Source organism: Phalacrocorax aristotelis, chromosome 12, assembly GCF_949628215.1.
Source record: "Phalacrocorax aristotelis chromosome 12, bGulAri2.1, whole genome shotgun sequence".
Classification (NCBI taxonomy): Eukaryota; Metazoa; Chordata; class Aves; order Suliformes; family Phalacrocoracidae; genus Phalacrocorax; species Phalacrocorax aristotelis.
In genome coordinates, this window is record NC_134287.1 from 15,295,715 (window position 1) to 15,312,582 (window position 16,868).

Below are 16,868 nucleotides of genomic sequence, written 5' to 3' on the forward strand. Positions count from 1 at the left end.
GTTTTTAATAGCTGTGAAGGTCTAAGTTCTTGATTCCTGTAGTAGAATTACAGCATAAATATAGCAAAATTTGTAATAACTCAAATGGCTGAAGCTCTCAGAATCAATATAACAACAAAACAAGAATAAAGCTCACCAAAAAAAGTGAAACAAATCAATACAAATCTTATTGGGCTAAACAAATCCCTCAACAGCTCTGAAAAAAATGTAATGCCAAACTAAACCAGCTGTTGCAGGTTGAATGTAAAATATACTGATTTCTCCAAGTGTAGAAATACATTTGTCACCACTGATTATGAATAATGTAATTTGGGATAAATATAATATTTCTATTTGGAAGACTCAAACTAAAAATTAAGTGAAATTTTGTGGTTTGTGGATTTTCTTTAAAATTCTCAAACCAGGGATGAATAATCTTTTAAGTAATGAGTGCAAATGAACCAAACTTTTTGTAATTTTAAATAAATATGTTAAAGAACAGAACATTGCCAAATTGCCATGAAAATACAGTTATTATGAATAAATAATTTCACAGATGACATAATATTTTTTTTAAAAGGGTAGATTATATATTATATACCTTGCATGACAGTCTAACAGAACCTCTGTTAGGCCAGAGGAAGTAGTTGTCCCTTTTTATGACCTAAAAAGATTAATTAGAGCCATAGAAATACTTGAAGCAGTTAGTGAGAAAGAGAAAGATATCCCAAGAAAAAAGTCATTATTCTAGAAAAAAAAAAGGCATAGAGAAAACTAGCCATGCTTCCCTCTTGGGCCTGGGAACAGTTGTTTTTTAGGATCAACAGATAAAAACTCCCTCATTTTTTAAGAGAGACAGAGAAATACTTTAGATTACAAAATTTACCTTGCAAGGGTTGAGATTTGACAAGTGTCAAGTCCTACATCTTTCACAAAAGACTTGATGAATTGCAGTTTTATCTCGGGCTTACACACTGACACCACAGTGCCTCTCCTCTACTGTGACCACATACCTAAGACACAGCTGAGCAGCCTGATTTTTTATCATCAAATCACAGCTCCCAGCCATGCTTTGTAAAAGACACTTCCCAGTAGCAGCCTAATGCAAACAGGTTATTGTAAAGGAGAATCCAAGATCCATTTGAAAAAAATCTCACAGGAAAATAATTAATCCAGGCCGTGGACCTGATAAGGCTTGAGAAAAATCACTGAACTTTCAAAAAGAGTTTTTCAGCCAGGGTGAGTAAGGTCTGACCACAGAGACCCAAAAGAGGAAGTCTGTTAAACCCTGATTCTACAAGATTATGGGTTTACAAATCAGCCTTAATGAGTTTGGAGGCAGAGCGAGGACAACCCAAGGTCAGGAGCCAACAAAACTGGGAGATATACTAAGCCAAAGTCATGGTCAAAGGCCATGCTGAGGAGCAGAACACTCAAGAACTTCAACAGCCAACAAGCCAGCGGAGAGAGCACAAACTACAGTGAAGATACAGCTTAACTGTATAAAAAGCACCCCTGTGACCTAATGTTACTCACCCAGATATGTACCTATTCTTGAACCAAGAAACAGCTACAACTGGGAGGAGAAACAAAAAAGACCAAAACAAACAAACAAAAAACCCCGAAACAAAACCAAACGAATAAAACCCACAAAAAAGAAATTAAAATATAATTATTTTGGTTCTTATAAAAAGGAGGCAAGCTACTACATTTTCATGTTATTTTATTATTAACAGCCAATTCAAAGACTACCAAGAAAACCACTACAATATCTGACCACAAAATAAAATTACAGTTAGCTAATGCAACAGCACCCAGACGAATTATCTCTAATTGGTTGACATAAATATGATTGAATTGGTGATAGTGCCAAATTAATGTTATAAAATGAATGACAGCAAGAAATAAAGAATAAGTCATACACACAACAAAAAGGTACCTGTAACTGAATGACACACTGAGTCAGTGAGAAAAAATCCATATGTAGGACACAGGGGGCAAAACATCAAACAAGGTTGCGCATCCCTGTTCAGCTGATCTAGCTTATCCTCAGTCACAGAGGCAGCCGACAGTCGCCAGCCAGAGGGCCAGTTGCCGATGTAGAGCTTGACAGTTTGGCAGTGGACCAGTCTAGAAAATTAGACCCCAAGGGAAAGGAATATTTGTCTTTAAAACCTGTGACTGAATTACATGTTTAGATGAAAAATGACTAGAAAAAGTACCTGCAAGACCAACCCCTGCCACAAAGGTGTGGTGGGGAACCTGAGAGCACAGATTCTACAAGAATGATAATGGGAAGACCAGGAAGAGAAGACACGTTCCAGCACTGTCTCCCTGGTTAAGGATGCCGTGCCTGACCAGCACCGCTACCTATCTGCAGCAGATCCTCCTTGTCCTTCAAAGGGTGAAGAGCACTGCTTTTGGATTTGCCATTCAATACATTTCTGCTTCAGATTCAATCAAATGTAGTGTTAGATTTTACTATATAATGGGGGTTAAATACATTAGGATTGTTAACAGCTCCATGCATTTTTCTCTGTGTATACCTGTTTGGGCACTTTCTGCTCTAATTGATACCACAGTATTAAGTCGGAGTAAATTTGGATGAAACAACGGGTATCTCTCTATGCTGTCATGCTGGTACAAGTTTAAACTCACACTAAGTCAGTACGCTAGCTCAGGTGTAGAGTGGGCCAACCGGCTTACCACTGTCGTCTTCAATTTGACAGGAGTTTGTAACACAAGAAAGGATTTTACCACTGACTGAGCTGAAGTAATAAATAGGGATTTGTCCTGAAGCTTTTAGAAAGAGAAAACACCTCCAGGTGATTTCTATGAAAAAGATAACAGTTTTAATAAATATGCTGCACACCCATTTCCACAGATGACAATGCAATAAACAGATACTGGGTAAAAAGTACTAGCAAATAGCTCCAGTCCTCTGCTCTGAAATTAAATGGGATACTAAAGTATGTTACCTGGGTAAAGGATCAGATCCAATGTTTAATGACCGATGCCTTGCTCATCAATAGAGTATTTAAGTGAGTAGTAGCTCTGCTTCTTTTACTGATTGCAGCTGGCATGCAGTGCTTATATACTCTAGTGATAGCCCAACCTTCCAAATTCCCATCATTCTCATTGTGCCTGCTAGGATTTGTCAGCCCCTTATCCAAATGACTTTTTTTTTAATTATTTGGTTGTTCATTTGGTGAATTTGTGGGGCTGAATTTATCAAGTTTTTAGATGTCTTTTTTATATTCTAGATACCAGACTGCTGTTAATAGCCCTTTGTGTAGCAAAGCATCTATTTTCTGGCCTGAAAAACGATTATATTTAGTAATAACTTCGTCTGCAGAAGGACAGTTCTCACCTGGCGCACTGGTAAACCCCCTAAAGCCCAAACTGTCAAAAACACTTACAGGCTTTGAGTTCCAAGTAGGGGACATGTTAGCTCTGATTCTCTGAATGGCCAAACTCAAGGCACATCCATACATTCACAGTCACCTCCAATCACCCTGCTGATACATGTAGGGTTTGAATGCATTTTCAGCATAAGATTGACATCGGCAGAAAGCTTGTATTTAATTTATTTGTTTTACTAAAGTTGTATCAGAAACTATAACACTACATCACTTTCCATTTTAAAACACTAGGTGTGTTACACTGAACTATAAACGTCTGCATTTCTTCAACCAGACCCATACAGTAATTCCCAGGTATTAACGGTTTCACCACTCCTATGATCGTTCCCATCAGGTCTGTCAGCCCGAATAGCTGAGGAGCTTAAAAATTTCTTTGGAAAGGTGAAGTGGGAGATGATTCCTTTCTTCCCACTTAATGACTTGAGTATTTAAAGACAATATCTATTTGATTGGAAGGAACAGTTTTACGGTGATTAATTTTACATGTAAATAATTTGTTAAATAGATGAAATGCCAGAAAAGAATCTTTTTAAGTACAGAGCATATTTCTTGGATTTTACTGAAATCATAAATCCTGTTATTGTGTACTAATAAATTTCCAAGCAGTCCTAATGCCATGTCCTAGTGAGAGAGGAGCCCAAAGCCTCTGTTTCACTTTAGAAGACAGAATTGCTGTAATTTATTTAACTAAATTTACTCTTGCAGGAAGAGAATAAGGCCTAGCCAGCAATCGAACTATGGATTGGAATGGCGTTCAATTCCGTATTCTAAGGAGTATTTGATATAATTTGGTACTGATTAAGTTCCCTTAAACAAAGTCTCCAAACGTTTAAGCGCATAAAGATAATTCAGACAATCATAAACTAAACAGCGAACGGTATATGGTGTACAATAAACAGGAAGAGAGAAAATTCATCCTAATATCAGCATTTTATGTCCCTTGTATTCTTCATGTTATGGTTCATAAATTCCTTTTAGTCTTGATTAAAAAAATATGGATAATCAGGCTCAAAGTGAGGGGATTTCTAAAGGGATGTTTGAGTGCCATCTAGTGGTTTTTCATATTAATAAAAAATGTTCCCTCAACAATTTTAATTAGAAAACACTTTTTGCTACTGCTATATGCTTCATTTATACATAATGATGTTGGACACAATGCCTTTAAAATACTTCTATTGGCTCTAATGATGTACAATTTCTGTGCAAAAATAAAATAAATATCATGCATTGTGAGACCACACTAAATTAGGTTATATACAAAGAGGAGGCATCATACTGTGAGGCTGAGACCAATAATCTAGCCAGGTTAAAACCCAACTTTTGGAAAGGAACACAGCTTCGGTTTGAAGATTTCAAGAGCGGAGATGCATCAGACCTGTTCTGCTAACTGATTGGCATGCTAATCTTTGGCTAATTGATAGCTTGAATGTGTTACACTTACGCTTTCTTCTCTGGGATTAAAAAGCTTTTAATACATGGTATATTCTCCTTCTATCAGTACTTCTGTGCTACAATCAAGTTACCTTTCATACTTTTCTTTCATAAGTTTATCAAATTGCATTCTTTCTGTCCATCACACTAAGGCATTTTTCCAGTGCTCAGGTAGTCTTCATGGCTTTCCTACACCTTTCCCATTTCTTGTACTGTTAGAAACACTGACAGCTGACTTGTAAGCAATATTCTAGTACTGACTTCATCAGTGCTTATATAAACGTAAAATTGCCTTCCTGCTCCTACACTCTGCCTTCCAGAATAGATTTACAAATTCCTATTAAACCTTTTTACCTCACACATCATATTAGAAGTCTGTGTTGACTCAGTTGTTCAGGATGATTTATAATCACTTTTCAAAGCTGGTGTTTTCAAGGATACCATCCTCCCCTCCATACTTATAAACTGCATTTTTTCAGATATACAACTCTGCATGTGAAAAATATTGAAACAGAAGCTAATTCCATGGGTTTGTTCTGCTTACCAAACCACCCATGTTACTTTGTGCAACTTCAGCATGTGCAAATTCAGCATATCTATCATGCTGTCACCCTCTGTGTCTCCTGTGTATTTTATCAACAGTGATTTTATATTTAAGTCCAGGTGGACAGAAACCTCAACATGAGCAAACAGTGGCTGCTGCAGCCAAGAAGGCCAACAGGATGCTGGGCTGCATCAAAAAGGGCATCGCTAGCAGAGAGAAAGAAGTCATCATCCCACTCTACTCAGCGCTTGTCAGGCCACACCTGGAGTCCTGTGTACAGTTCTGGTCCCCGCTATACAAAAAGGATGTGGACAGGCTGGAAGGGGTCCAGAGAAGGGCCACCAGGATGATCAAAGGCCTGGGAAGCTGCCATACGAGGATAGGCTGGGAGAACTGGGTTTGTTCAGCCTTGAGAAAAGGAGGCTCAGAGGGGATCTCATCACCGTGTACCAGTACTTAAGGGGTAGCTACAGAGATGGAGACTCTCTTTTTACACGGAGTCCCATGGAGAGGACAAGGGGGAATGGACACAAATTGCCCTTGGGGAGATTCTGATTGGGCACCAGAGAGAAATTTTTCACACTGAGGACAGCCAACCATTGGAATAATCTCCCCAGGGAAGGGGTTGACTCAGCCACGTTGGACACCTTCAAGAGTTGTCCGGACAGGGTGCTGGGCCATCTTGTCTAGACTGTGCTCTTCCTAGAAAGGTTGGACTACATGATCCCTGAGGTCCCTTCTGACCTGGGATTCTGTGATTCTGTGATTCTGGGATTCTGTTATGCATAAAACTGTAGCATCACTTCGGTTTGAGCAGTCTTCTTTGGAAGACACAATTGTAAATATCCTCACTGGATGATTATTTCTCACTGGCATTATTTTTCAAAACCATCAGTTTCAGATTTTAATTCATTGCTTATAGACTGTATGTACGACAGTGCCAGCTATTTTAAATGCCCAATAGTATAATGTGCTTGCTGAACATCTTCCAGCAGTCAAAGCATATGACGTCTACACAGTATGATTACATCTGCAATCTCTCAAAGAGTTAAATCAGGCCCATTTTGTACAAAATCATGCTGACTAGCATTAATTGTATTCCTATCACTTAATTCTTTATCACTGAAATTCTTTGCCCTTTCCCACTATTGCACTTGGAGCTCACATCAGGTTAACAGGCCATTTAGCTACAAGTCCTTTGCAAATACTCGTAAACTATTCACAGCTTTCCTGCTTCTGCAATTTCCCCAGATCTTCAAAATTAATTTCAAAAGCTGGTTAGTGTACATGAAGTGCCTCAGCCAAAGGTGTTTCTTTATGAACTTTCAGGTGTAAATGATCCAGCCTTGATCATTTTAAAAAGCCTTATCCCAGCAGACACCTAACCTCTTCCTTACTTATTAATGAATTCAGTAGAATGAGTGCATTAGCATGCTTCTTTCCAAACACAAAATGGAAACAATATACTCAAGCTCTTTGTCCTTTCTGCATCATTCTAAATGGCTGCAATATTAATCTACCTGCAGGGTCCATTTGAAATTTGGGAGCACTGCCCAGAATCTTAGAGAAAATTCACCTGGAGTCATAAGACCACCAGTCATAATCTTTCACTCCTCTACGGCTCCTGAGGTAAGTCTATAGGTACACCTGCCTGCCATCTAAACAGGAAAAAAGTAAAACCAGTGGTATCATATTACAGAAAAAGCCACTGCTGGTATGATGGACAACCTGTAACGCCATATTTGATATTTCTCTTAGAATAGTTTATTCTGTCAGAAAAGGTACATATAACTTCCAGCTATATACTTACAATACTACAGCTTATAATTAATAAATAAACTGATTTGCATTCTGTTCATACTTGAACACTTTCCAATCTCACTAAAGTTCAGTGCATTTTCTATCAACCACAAATTTGGCCCTCTAAGTCTGTACCCTATGATTTAAACACTTGGCTTTTCATGTAGGTAAGTTCCCTTTGCCAAAATCACATTGGAATTCCAAATAAATGAAACTTCGCAGTTATTTATGTGTTTATAAGGAGTTTGATCCTTCCTGTCTCTTTAGGTTTGACTCTTTCAAATGAAGGGGATACAGAAAAAGAAGAGGCCTGGAAAAATACTTGATCATTGAATTAAAATGTATTTGGTTCTTTCAGAGTATATCTAGCCCATAAACAGGACTACTATTAATATATTTGTATTATTTCTTTATATGAAATAAGTATACATCCTTTATTTTTGAGCAGGGGCAAATACAGCTAGTATTAGAGAAAGTTCTGCTGCACATTAGGTTAACCATATGTATATCTTATTTACATGGCATTAAAATAGGGCTGGGGAATTAAACACAACAACAGAAAGCATCAAATGTGCTAACTTCTTTAAAAAAAATTGATGATAATATCCGCTTTTGACTCTGAAATAATTTATTAATAGAGACAAAATGAAGATTCTGATATAAAAAAAACAACCACCATTTGCAAACAGACACAATGTTATTATGTATATTCATTATTACATAGTTATACTAAGGACCAACATTACATTTGGGCTTTAGGAAATGTATTTAAATAATCCCGGTATCATCTGGGGATGTCTGTTGGACATACGTTTTAAAAAAACCTGACTGTTTCATGAGAGAAGTAGAATGGCACCAAAGTAATAGCTACACACTAGGAATTAGCAACATTAGCTGTTTAATTCATACCATTTTTTGTTAAGATCAGAATGCTTATACCTATGAACTTAGAGATTTACTGTGGTTTTACATACCACAGCACATGAGATCAAGAAAATATATTCTCCTTCTCTAAATCACACTTCAAATATTAACAGGTTGCTTGTACAAACCAACCACTGTTCATTCGTATAAACCCACTGCTGCATAATTCAGCAGGAGCATAGGTGTATAATAGTGAGCTAGGGGACTGATTACCATCTTGAAATTACTATATACATATGAGAAAATAGGCAGATAAAGCATGGAAGTCAGTGTCCTATTTACAGAAGGCTTAGAGGTAGAAGGAAAGTCATGTTCTGTTTCTTCCATTAATATAGAGTTATTACTATAGTCAGTAAGTATATCAGCTAGGTTAATTATTCAGAAGCATTCATTAATAATAAAGACATATTGTATATTGCTGTTGCATTGAACATGAATTGCACTAGGTGGTAGTATGAACATGTGCCTCATTAGACAATGGTCTAGGATTAACAGTAATATTTGTAATACTCATTTTAAAGTCTGCAGTGTTTTTTTCTTTACCTAGGAGAAGCTACTAAGCCGTGTGTAATAGTAAATACTGAAAAGCAGGGAGATGTTTTTCAGAAATTAACTTCCCAGAAAGAAAGGCAACCTTGTCTCATATTCATGCCTGAATATCTATAACAAACACATAGGATGTATCTTATTGCTTCCTTAATACTTACAAGGTAAACACACAAGGAGACCAAAACATAAATGGGCTGTAGTCCTTTTGTTCCGGTCCCTAATCCTTTTTTAGCTCCTACAAAAAGACATTTTCATTCTGAGTTTTCTTAACTTGATCACTTATTTTAGGGATCTTTTCTCGGTTTTTTTGCCTTACCTGTCTGTATCCTCATCACCAGAGTTTTTCTAGGCATCTTTCAGATGTTCATGCTAACAAATTTTTCAAACTTGTCCACTAGAGAGCATCACCATCAAGTTCAGAAGAATACCCTACATTTTGAAAATCTATGATCACCAAAAGGGTTCAAATTTTCCTCTTTGATGGTGGCTCAGTTCCAACACCCCATTGCAGCACTACCCGCTGAGGTTCAAAGACTTTAAAGCGCGTCCTTACATGCCACCCGACATCATATGGGCAGCTAGGATGCTCCTCTAGAACTCAATGCAAGTTTTATACTGCTAGGCACAGGCATAGTCTTCATATAGAAATTATCACCTCTAAATTTAGAGCATTTATTTACAGCACCTGGAAATGAACTGGTGCTGCACGGCACAGACGGATTCCATGGCATCACAGAAGAGCTAAAGATCTCATTTCAGTCACAAGCAGGAAGCTCAACTACATGATGAAGGGCAGACAAGCGATGCTCCTCTAGTGAGGCCACAGTTACCCCAAGAAGAGTTGAGTGCATCGTTGTGACACTTACACAGAACAAAAGCAGCGGAATGCTTTGCAGGTGATGTGTAGGAAGGGGACAAGTGGTGAGAGCAGACACTGAGCTCAAATTCTAGGACTAGGAGTGGCTTAGTAGAAGGACATGCACCACAGCAGAGGTGAGCAAACAAATAAAGGCTGGCGTGATTGGCTCAGCAGTGACTGGGACAGCTCTAAGAGCATAAGAGAGTTGTGAAACTAGGTAGAGAAAAAGTTATGTTAATTCACTGCCCTTAGGTAACCAGCTGTAAAGAAAAATCATCAATGAAAAAACCAAACCTGCAGGCTCTCACTGGAGGATATATATGAGTATCAGCTGTCATCCATCTCTCTGTCACACTCAGAAATGTAAACTATAACTCCTAGCTGTAACTATGCCAGAACAAGTGAAAATAAACATTCACCTAATCAGTATATATTTTTATTCGTTTTATCAAATAAAATAGTGCAAATAATTAATCATCAAAAAAAAAAAAACCCAAGAAAAAAAGAGAGAGACTGCAGTGAGAAGGATCCTTCTCAAGTTTCCAGGGAAACTACCTCAACCAATAGATTAATGAAAATCCTTTTAACATAGTTGTCTCCAACTATATCTTCAATACAATTATTTAAACCAAATGGTTCCTGCCAGTGCTCCTCAGAAAAAGCTCAAGCAGATATGACATAAGAAATCAGACATATCTGAAGATCATATTACTCAGGGTCTAATTTATTCCTGTTGAACTGAATGCACATAAACAGAGGTTTTCATGCCCTTGGAGGATTCAAATAACAAACTGTAATTTTCTACTCTGGTAGAAGATACTAGTATACGCCACTTCAAAGATCTCAAATGTACCGATACATACTTATATCATAAACTCTAATCAGAACATGCAACAGCCATTTGTAGCTATATGGTTGCATGCAAATATTGCTATCCACTTGCCAACACTCCTAGCTTTTATTTCATTTTCTTTCAAATATGGTCCTTCAGTAGAATGTGAACTCCATTGAATAGCACCATTTTGTTTTCAAACAGGATCTGCTTCACTACCTGAAAGGTAGTTCAGGGATTTTTCCTTTTTCCTTTGAGCAAATTAACATATAATTGCTCACCGTAATTTCTGCAAGGAAATAAGGCATCACATTTTTATTATTCAGTCATGGGTAGCAGGAAAGCGTAGCTCATCTAATTTAAGGTGTAATTCCAATTCACAAAAAAATTCAATCAGCTCTAACCTTTCATGTGCGAGAACACAGGTATAAACTAGAATAAATTTCACAGAAGAAATGCCACAAAACAGTGAATATGAAGGGACAAAAATACCAGACCAGTTGTCATCTCTGATGCCTTTAAATCCTTCCAAGAGACGCTGCATCATAGTTTTACCTAGAAAAACCCATTAACTCCTGACAGCTAATGGGGTAGGCAGCAATGACTGCTGTCAACCATCTCATACTTTGCTTGGTTCACCACTGGCAGTCTCCGCTTCCTCCATCCCTTCTGTATTAACTTCTGAGCTTTTTACTTCTGCAGAAAATATGTACAGGTGATTGTTGATCCTGTCCTGAGTAGTAAAACGCTTGCTCTGTGAAGGCGTTTCAACAACTGTAATCATACTTATTAGCTTCATAGGAAACTCCAAGCACATTTCAAGACCCAAACCATCAAGTTCAATTCACAAGAGTATCTTGCTCTGATTAATACATGCCTGTTACATTTTATTATCATTTATAAACCCTCATTAAGTGTTTTGGTACTTCAGGCCCTTAGATACTGTTTTGAAATTAATATCTGATAATAAGAACTACTTGCAAATTATTTTTAAGTAGACATTTTAAAATATTTTCCCTTCAGGCAGCTACTGAATTGGTGTGAAAATGCCAGTATTAATAAAATGATACCACCATGGAAGTCCCAGCTTCTCACAGACTCCAAACCCCATGGAGTGTCATCATGCCTCAGGCGTGGAGCTTTGAGTTGATGCAGACTCCAGAGGTGAGCACTTCTGACTTAGTCACTCTTGCTCAAATTTAGGATGATTACCTACAAGTATCGTGACATGGTACTCGTGCAGGGCTTGGCATTCTGCACTCCTGCTTCAAGCAAAACTTCCTGGGAACACCAGTAGTGCAAACCAGTAATAAAAGTAGAGTGTATTCCCAGTACTACCATCTTATACGCTTAACTTATCCTTCCCCAAAATATCATTTGGCAAAAGCATCATATTAAACCATCAAACACCCTCTTATCTGAACACAAGAATTTAGGAGGCCAGGTTTGCACTACACTAAAGCAAGAGTGTTTTGAAGTCATCTATTGATCTACTATGCAATCTAAAATGCAACCAGAAAAGTGATGTTCCTAGTAATTTACTTTTAATTTTATTGCTAAAATGCCTGCATATATCAGTCTAATGGGATTAACTAATGAAGCAACCTAATACTTAATGCTTTAGAGGCTTTACTATTTTAAGGCAATAATGAACTAGCGGTGCCGCTCAGCGATGCAATGAAAGCTGATTTTTTTCTTTAGGTTTAAAGACTAGGCCAGTCTGGGGTGCACCATATGTTCTCTTCCCAGCTGACTACAATGTCAAGAGGGGTGGTACATGTTGGGTCTCACCCCCATATATAATGAGAGTATTGCCAGAGCACAGACCCCAGCCTTAGAACCAGAAAGCATTCCTTCCTGGGGCTGATAATCTAGACGAATCATCACATATAATTATGGATCAGAGTGTCTTTGCAAATCAACTGAAACTATGGGTAGAGATGATGGTATTCACACATCAATCTAGATGATTTTTGAAGGGGACCTCAGTTATTCAGGGATCATTCTAATAAAATGAGAACCAGATTCTGTTCACAAAATAATATATTTTTTTAAGACATATTGTCCTTCTTTATCAATTCTCTAAATGTATACATTGCATCAGTTTGAGGCATATGAACATTTAAGGCAGACGGGAAGAACTCAGGGCTTGTTACCTCTGCTATTTCAGTAACCGAGGCCGTTACTCGTCTGCAGTTCACTGTTCTGAGGTTGTTGATTGTTAGTACTTTTTCTTTATGGGCATTAATGAAAGAAATCAGTTTATCTTATAATAGAATACCAAACATTCCGTGACTTTTTTGGCCATTGTGAGCAGCAGTTTTGCATGCGCTTCTCGCAGACCGGGAGGGCTGTACTTGCTCCCTGTAGTCAGCATTTACATAATGGAGAGGATGATTGTGTAAATCTTGAAACCACATACCTAACTCACTCCATGTCTACAGATTCTGTAGTTGTGTGACGACAATTCTTTTTTTCTTATCACTTGAATGACTTAATTTCAATGGTATTAAAAATTAAGGCCAGTAAATATCTCATTCATGTATCATACAGACTCACATACACAGAGTTCAGTAAACATATTAAAAGGCATATACATACATAGTGCATAAGAAATAATAATTTAGATTATTAAATTTCAGGAGTTTGTAAAGCATTACTGCAGGATATCAGAAAAGTTTCAGTGATGAAATCCTACTGAGATAAAGGGTACAGCAGAGAAAATCTATAAAGGCAAAACCAAGAGCTCCTGAAGTGCTGTTTCTACTATATTTAAGATTTCATGCCAGTGAATGCACTTCCAGTTGTTATAACAACAGTGTTATACTAAAAAGGCTAAAAAGGCCTTTAACTTCCTTATTGCCTTAATTTCATGTTATAAATTGCAAATTTAAAAAAGAAAAAGTATTAGCTTACCCCACCTGCTAAATTTTATAATTTATAGCAAAGAAAGGGTTACTACTTTAAGAACTGACAGCAGCTAAATGAAGGCCATGAAAAACAATCCCTTTGGAGTGTGTTTTCAAGTTAGCAGGAAGTCTTTCAGAGAAAAAAAAAGAACTGGTTTTCTCAGAACCCATGAAACTGCCAGCAATGAGGATGGCCTTTGATTTCTTGGCCAAACACTGAATATTCCTGGGCCAGGCTCTGACGCCAGTGAGATCACTGGACTCAGGTCTCCAGCAGCTGGAGGTGATGGAACAGCCTTTCTGGAGACCCCTTACTTTTTATCACATCTGATGCAGGCTCTGTCTGGTGTTCCTATCACCAGTAGCCCTGAGGGCTTTGAAAACCGCTGGCTCCCAGACCTGACTTGCCTGGCTGACAGCATGTTCTCATCCTGAATGAGTGCTCAAGGCTTTGCTGGGACACAGAGTCAGTCTAGCACGTCTACATTGCCTATGGATGATAGAGCATGCTGAGACTGTGCCCGGCACACTAAGCCCAGCAGTGAAACACTGCAGCTGAGTAAGATGAAGTAGTTTGTCCCAGCGATGGCAGTGGTCCTGATGAGTCTGGCAAAGGCTGCAGGAAACTTCTAAGTTACCAGAGCTTATCCTGCCTGCAGCCCAGGCATCATTTGGCTCTCACCTCTTGTGACTGTTGAAAATTCTAGCTTTGATCATTAGAGGTTTTACATTATTCTCAATCAACTCAAACTGTAGTCTGTTAGTAACAGCATATAATGGTTGTTTACAACCTGCCATTTACACATGTTGTGTATCATTAACATTTCAAATGACAGGAATAATTGGTGCCGCCTCCTTTGCATATACCAGCATTGCTCACATCTGTCCATGGTTAGCATGTCCATAGCAGAGCCTCAGCATTCTCTCTCCTGGAGAGGAGACAAGGATGTACACAGGCACAGTGTGGAGCACATCTAATGCGACCAACGTACCTGGGAAGCGAGTCCCTTCTCTGCACACACAAACTGACTGTACACTGCATCTGTAAGGTGTCCAGTCATGAGACCGAGGAGGACTAATAGCCTAGAAGCCCTTATCTGCCACTGGAAGATTTTATCCTTCTGTCACATAATTTTAGGCTACCTAAATAGCCGTTTCTTTTTATAAGATTTAATTGTTAAATAATCCCAAAACAGGCACAGCTCTGTGAAAACCCAAGGCTTGCATGATGTAATCATCTATAAGTGATGTGTTCACAAGCCACCCAACTGGTTTTCAGAAGCCTGAAGGCCACACAGAAACCAGTCCTAAAGCTTTTCACTCTCCAGTTCTTCTAGTGCCTGTCCAGTAACAGATGACTGAAATATTACTGAAATCTGACATCTTTTTCAGACATTGGAATGCACCTTAAATAGAAACCACAACTATATATACCCTGAAATCAATATTGCAATGCTGACTTCTACCCTTGCTTATTGAAAACAATGACAATAACTTCAGCTGGGTTGGACTCACGTTATGAAATACTCCAGTTAAACTTATTAGGTCTAATCAGTGTGGTAATGCCTTTATATTTTGTATGCTGTGCCAGTTGCAACACCCCACTCCCACATTCCTTGGGCTTAAAAGAACTTTGGGTTTTGCAACCCTGCCTCATTACCCTCCTTTGGAATGGCCCTTTAAAGAGTTTTCTCTGTTCCTTATTACTGTTTTCTTCATAATTTAAAAAAAAGAAAAATCTGCGTTTTCATAACTTCAGAGCTAAAAGACTTAAAATCAAAATGGTGATTCTGAAGTCAAATTGAACATGATACTGATATAGCTGGCCTGCAAAATAAATGGATGCCATCCTGTAGCTTTTTCTTTACTTCATTTACAGAAAGATGACATAAGTTAGTTACTTTTCTTCCTAGTCTACCCTGTATTGGCTCGCATCCCTCAATGTGCGTTGAGAGACCTTCCAAAAACAGCAGAGGGCAGAGGTAGTGCTTCATTAAAACCTGGCTTAATTCCAATAGTGGCCCACAAATTATTAAAAATCTGACAACATTCTCAAAGTATACTAAAAAGCTAAACTGACAGAAGAAACAGCAGTGTTCAAAAATAAAATAAAAAAGCCTTCCTGTTTACAGGTAGTCTTGTGTCACAGGCAAATATGATGAAAGTTTATTCCCTGTGTAAGTCATCCCTTCGCACAGGGAGTGGCAAAGCCAGTGAAAGGCACCAAGCAGACCTCAGGAACCATTCATGTCCTGCTTCTCCTTCTGTCGGCCCCTTCCAGGGGTCCTTCTGAGGAAGAAATCTATAGATCAACCTGTGCCTTAGATGCACAGCTCCAAATTCAAACCTCCTCTCCAGGCATGACACAAATCAGGGACATGCATAAACCTGCAGTCAGGCTGCAAGCATAGAGAATACTACAAAAACAATACACTGTTTTATTAAACCATTACACATGTTGCCACACCACAAGTAGTTAAGAACCTAAAGCTAGGGACACAAACGTAACAGCACCTTGACCTAAACCTCCTGTACTCGACTGAAGTTAAAAGTGCAATGGAACAGAACCTGCGCTTGCAAAATAACAACCAAACCCACACAAACCAGGCCACATATCACATCAAAGCCCTGATGTGAACCACTTAATTATTTTATTAGGTGTTTCTAGTTAAGAGCAGCTAACAGCTTGTATAAATTGGTATCATTCTATTGTCTTTATCATCCATTTTTAAACATGAGGCATTCTGCTTCAACAATTACAGACATTTAATGGATTGAGAAAAATGAGATATAAGGATATTAAAAACCTGATTCAGACTGAAATCTGGTGAGGGATTAGAATATGTAGAATGTCTATGTCTCTACCTTTAGTCTTATCTTTCAGAAATAAATACATAAAATTATTTTATCTACATATAGAAAATAATTCATCCATCCCGCAAGATGATGTTACTTGTTTAATATAAAATGTCTTTAATTTCAGACAGAAGCAGCAACTAAAAAAAAAAATACAGTGCTTCTAAAGGCACAGCATTTCAGTAATGATGCTACCAGATAGGGATTTGTCCCAATTACCTCATAAAGGATAGCTTCCTATTCTACTAATAACCACGAGCTTTAAGTAACACAATCAAAAATTCAGAAATATAAAATCAAAGGCTTTCAGATAGAACTTCTATCCCACCACTTCATGTAATCTTTAAACCGTATAACAAAAATCATTGTGATTAATTACAATTCATTTACCACAACTTTCTTCAGCACTGTGGAAAACAGCTATGATTAGAATCTTTATTCCATGCTTTCCCATTAATCTGTGAAATACATTTTATATGGTATTTAATTTCCTTTTCTAAAAATAGTTTCTACCTTTTCAAATGTACAAAACCAGTAATTTCATGCTAGATGGTTGATTAGAGAAAGAAAGAAATGGCAATTGGTTAGGAAAAATTCCAAAGGTTTGCTTCTTTCTTTCTTTTTTTTTTGCACTGTAGTTAACTAATTTACATCTTGAAATTTAGATCAATACACACAGTGTCCATAGACCTTAAAATACCTTGCTGGAGGAGATTTAAAATTTTGTATATATATCACATTCTCCAGTGTCCTATTTTGTACT